This window comes from Salarias fasciatus, unplaced genomic scaffold (assembly GCF_902148845.1).
Source record: "Salarias fasciatus unplaced genomic scaffold, fSalaFa1.1, whole genome shotgun sequence".
NCBI classification, from domain to species: domain Eukaryota; kingdom Metazoa; phylum Chordata; class Actinopteri; order Blenniiformes; family Blenniidae; genus Salarias; species Salarias fasciatus.
In genome coordinates, this window is record NW_021941373.1 from 2,305,009 (window position 1) to 2,310,504 (window position 5,496).

Genomic DNA, 5,496 nt, shown 5'->3' on the forward strand with positions numbered 1-5,496 from the left:
TTTTTTGGGTGGAGTATTCCTTTAATGTCTATTCATATACTAAGATCATTGATTATTTAATATATTATCATATATGTCTTCTTCATATATTGCACTCATTTTCCATATACTGCAATATATGGCAAAATACTGCAATTATTGCCGTTTTCATATATTGAACAAATACATATTATATTGTTACATGTATTGAAAAATAGTCCACATCATATAGTGTTATATACTTGAGAAGGAACTGTACATATATGAAGACATACATGTAAAATTATATTGGATAATATAACATACTGTTCAAGAAAATATAATCAGATTTATACAGGACAGTATATTGATTTATATGAAATAATATATTCAATTATATTTAGAATCATTGTATTTATTGGAAATATAACAAATCAAATGTACGTCTGTCATATATTTCAAAATATTCAATAATACATTGAAATAGTTGACATAATCTTAACAGTTTTATGACAAACATTTGTTGTTTTCCAAATGATGGCAACAGAACCAAGAATATACAAAAATACTTCCAAAAAATAAAATATTTAACAAATAAATAAAATATTTACAATAACTGTCCTTCACTGTAATGAAATTAAACAGTGTCCAGTGCAAAAACAAAAATACTTCCAAATAAAAGATTTACAATAACTGTCCTTCATTCATTTTTTTCTGCCGCTTTATCCCTTTCGGGGTCGCGGGTGGCTGGAGCCGATCCCAGCTGCTGTGGGCGAAGGCGGGGTACACCCTGGACAGTTCGCCAGTCTGTCGCAGGGCTGACATATATAGACAAACAACCATTCACTCACACATTCATACCTAGGGGCAATTTAGGGTGATCAATTAACCTACCATGCATGTTTTTGGACTGTGGGAGGAAGCCGGAGTACCCGGAGGGAACCCACGCACACACGGGGAGAACATGCAAACTCCACACAGAAAGGCCCTGAGCCCCGGCCGGTATTTGAACCCAGGACCTTCTTGCTGTGAGGCAAGAGCGCTAACCACTGCGCCACCGTGCAGCCCTAACTGTCCTTCACTGTAATGTAATAAAACACAAACACTGAACAACCAAATAACAGGACAACAGTCCTTTAGTGCAGTTCTATAAATGCCACATTAATTCTGAAAACCACTCTTCCTTAGCATGTCCCTCAGTTTTCCTTGGACTTTTTCTTTTCCTGGTGTCTCAACTCACAGATCCTTTTGTTTAAGGATGTGCAGATGTCAGAAATCTTCACCCCTGGGTGTTTCTGAACAACTGCATCTGTAAAAGATAAAATAAGTAAGACATCGACAAAGTCAGCCTCTGTTGCAAAGAAAGATAAGGTGGAACCCAGTCACAGTTGATTGTACTGAAGTATTTTGGTCAGTAAGAGCACCTGTACTATGTGTTACTGTACTGGGTATTGGAGCCCTTCTCAGGCTATTACGGGAGACTCATTCAATACCAATAAAATATTTTAATGTATTCTAATCAGATTCAGAAATTGCTTTTTATCTAAAAGAATGTCAAAGCTGTTCAAGCCTTTTATTCGTCCATCTGTTGTGTATACTTCAGTACAAAAGTGTGTATTACCCTTTACCATATCACAATAACTTTGCAATATAAATTAGTTAAAAATACTTTGTTACTGTCTTACCAAGTAAAGCTTTAAGTTTCTTGGGATCCAGAGGCTGGCGTCTTTCTGCAGATGGATGGACCTTATTGACCCCTCCTGTCAGGTTAGACATAAGCAGGACGTCAGTGCTGAACAGGCCCAGCAGGAGGGTGCGGGCCATTCCTTGGGCTGTGGGTTGTGCCTTAGCAGTTTCCCAACAATGGACAGACACTTCAGTGCAGCCATCGGTCCCCAGTTTCACCTAATCAATTGTAAGAGCGAAAGACAAACACAAGAATAAAAAACAAAGAGCATCACCAGTGACAGAATGTTTTTAATTTCTCATGACGAAAATGTCCTTACTGATGTTGGTTTGGGAGGTGATGGTAGAGCAACACTGGGGTCAGATTCGCTTTCAGCTTCATAGCTTGAGCTCTCTGCGACCTTCTCTGAAATAAGGGTATTCACAGCAGCCAAAAGTGATGGAATTTCTGGAAAATAAGGCCCAGCCAATTAACCACAACATGACTCCAAGCAAGATGTAAATACATAACCTAAAAGAAAATATAAATGTAAACAAAATACACCTATGCTCATTTGTGGTGTCTGAAAGTGAAAAAACTGTGTTAGTGAGGGCTTCTGAAGGCATTACAGGTATTCTGCTACACCAATTTTGCCTCAGTGCACCGTTGTGGCAAACCCTGCTCCAGTGTTACTGAAGAAACCCTATACTACATTTGTAATTTTCCCTAAAATGTAGACAGCTATATCTTTAAGAATTCCACCAAAAATGAGTAGACTGCTTTCAATCTAAAAGAATAATAATAATAACAATAATAATAATAATAATAATAATAATAATAATAATAATAATAAAAACAGATAGATACCTTTAATTGCCATGTTGCGCAGACGAGTGTTCTCCTTATGTAAAGCCTTGACTTGCATCTCAACTTCTTTACTGGCTGGAGAGGATTGTGCGCTCTGCAGGTCTCTGGGTCTTTTAATCTCTTCTCTGAGGGCCCTGTTCTCTTCTGCTAAGGCCTCTGAGGACGTCTCCACTGGTGTGAGGTCAGGTTCATCCTGGGCAAGAACTTCTAACTCTGACTGCCTTGCAGCTTTGAGTTTGTAGTTTTTCTGTTGGGCAAAGAAAGAGAAGGAGGAGGATTAGGGACAAGAAGAAGAAGAAAAAATAATGATAACCTTCTTCGGTCCCTAAGGGTTTGACAAGTCTGGCTTACAATGAATGAAATGAAACATGAATGAAACAACAACATGAATGAAACAGTAACACTGGCAGAAATGTAAATATATTCTCAAAATATCTACCACCAAAATAACCCTATTACCTTTTTTGAAACCGGTTCTACAGTTTCCTCCTCTTTTTCATCAAGAAAAAGTTTGTTGGGCACCCTCAGTCTTTTCTTGCTTTTAGGCAGGTCTTCTTGCAAGAGTTTTCGCTCCACAGTGCGAAGTGTCGACTCCTTATCTGTTGGTTTTAAAAAAAAATTATCATATTAATTATTATATAAATAATTAACAGACTTTAATGCCTACCTGGCTTACATGATATCAAATAGTGTATTTTACTGTCCACTTTTGTGCTTTTGCAATTTTTATATTACCTACCCCCTCCAGCATAATGCTTTTAACACATCTCTTTATTTATAGCATGCTAAATGTTGCTGAAATGTGAAGTAGGTATCAGTCACAACTTTTTAAAAAGAGTTTAATTAATGTTTCACGGTTAACTAATGGCAAGAGTCCCCATTTAAAGTTTTCAACGGTTATCTGTCATTATCCCAGAGCTCATACACGAACGCTACTCAACTGCTATCACGACTAATAGGGAATAAGAAGAAAAAAAAATAGCACTGCACTTACCTGCCAACTGCACAATGTTGGCTGGTTCGACAGGCCATCCATCAGCAGGCTTCTTGCCACCCATGATGCGGCACTCGACAAGATACTCATTTTGAGAGTTCAACTTTTCAAGGTGGAAGTCTACTATCCAGTGCACGGGGACGATGCTCAATGCATCTTTATCCTTCCCCTTTGTCCAGCTAACAAGCGCAGACTTCATCTTTCTTTTTTTTCCAAGAGTGTCTGGCTACAGACCTCTACTCTCAGCCGGCTAACAGCTGCTCCACTGTGAAGCGGAAGCCGCCTCCACTGTGGGACGGAAGTGACGTAATCTGCTTTTTTTTCAGTATTAAACGTCTGATTGGCTCTTCTACCTCCAGCTCCTCCTCCAGCTGGACCCCTCTCTTTTTTCTCTCTCTCTCCTGGCGCGTATTCTGCCATTCCATAAACCATTGCGGTTCGGGTCGTCATTGTAGTTTTTTTTTTTTTTTTTTTTTGCTCTTGGTTGCTCATGGTATAATAAAAAAAAAAATACTCCAAGAGGAAGACGTCTTCATTTTTTGATCCTGTTGATTGTAATGTATCATATCTGTCACCCACATTTTACTGTATGTAAATCAATACATAAAATAATGATTGTCATGCAAAATCTGATTTGAGTTGGAGTATTGTTGATGAAGCTCTGTAAATAATGTAATGCAGATGTACACACACACACACACACACACACACACACACATGCACAGTCTCATATTTCTATCCTTGTGGGGACCGTCCATTGACTCCCATTCATGTCTAGCCCCTAACCCTGACCCTTACCCTAACCCTAACCCACACCACAACAAAGCCTAACCCTAAAGAAATGTTTTTGCACTTTTACTTTTTTCAGTAACAACAACATGGTCAAGAAAACACTGTTTCTCCTACTTAGGACCGGAAAAAGGTCCCACAAGGCACGTCGTTCCACGTTTTGCTATCCTTGTGGGGACATTTGGCCCCAACAAGGATAGAAATACGAGAACACACACACACACACACACACACACACACACACACACACACACACACACACACACACACACACACACATATAGAGCAGGATTACTATTGCAACAACACATCATCAGTAGGGTAAAACTAACCTGTCTCACGACAGTGTGTGTGTGTGTGTGTGTGTGTGTGTGTGTGTGTGTGTGTGTGTGTGTGTGTGTGTGTGTGTGTGTATATACATATATTCATATATTTTCAAATACATAGCAACATGGGGGTGGCAGCCTATTGCTACATATATATGTAGCAATAGGCTGCCACCCCCATGTTTCTACATATTTTCAAATATATGGCAATCTTTCAAATATATTGAGATGTACTTTCTAATATATTGCAATGCAAATTGTAGTATATTGCAATATATTTTTGTTTCGTAAGGGCTGCTGTACAGACTTCATGATAACACTGCTGTATTAGTTGTGTTTCAGGAGGAGGCCAGAGGGGGGCGCTAAGAAAGGCCGTGGAGAGGATTGTGGAGGAGCAGCAGCAGGTCAGCTGACTGACAGCAGAGAGAAAAGTCTCATGTCCACAAAGAATCAAGGCCTTTCTCTGAAGCAGCGGTCTGCTGCAGTCATTTGAATCCTGCTGAACTGTTGTCAACACAGCTGTCAACAGAGCAGGAAACAGATCAGGAAGAAAGTAGGAACAGAGCAGCAGACAGACCACCAAGAAAAGATCCAGGAGAGTCCAGGAAGAGCCGGATTTTCATCCTCTGCTTTTCAACAAATAAACCATCAACTAAAGAGAAACTAGCCTGACTGGAAACTCTGTTTCCTGCTCTGTTGGTTCACTGCTGCTCCACCTGTGGAGTCCTGATGACAACTGGAAAACTCTCTTTAATGCTGTGATGCCAAAGAACTGCTGACTGCGGCTGTTTCCTCCGTTTCCATGGAGACCAGTGGCAGCAGTTTCTAAAAGTTGTGTTTTCAGAGGCTGTGAGCAGCGTGGTGGTGGAAAGAGGACGGAACAAGAAACAGTTCAA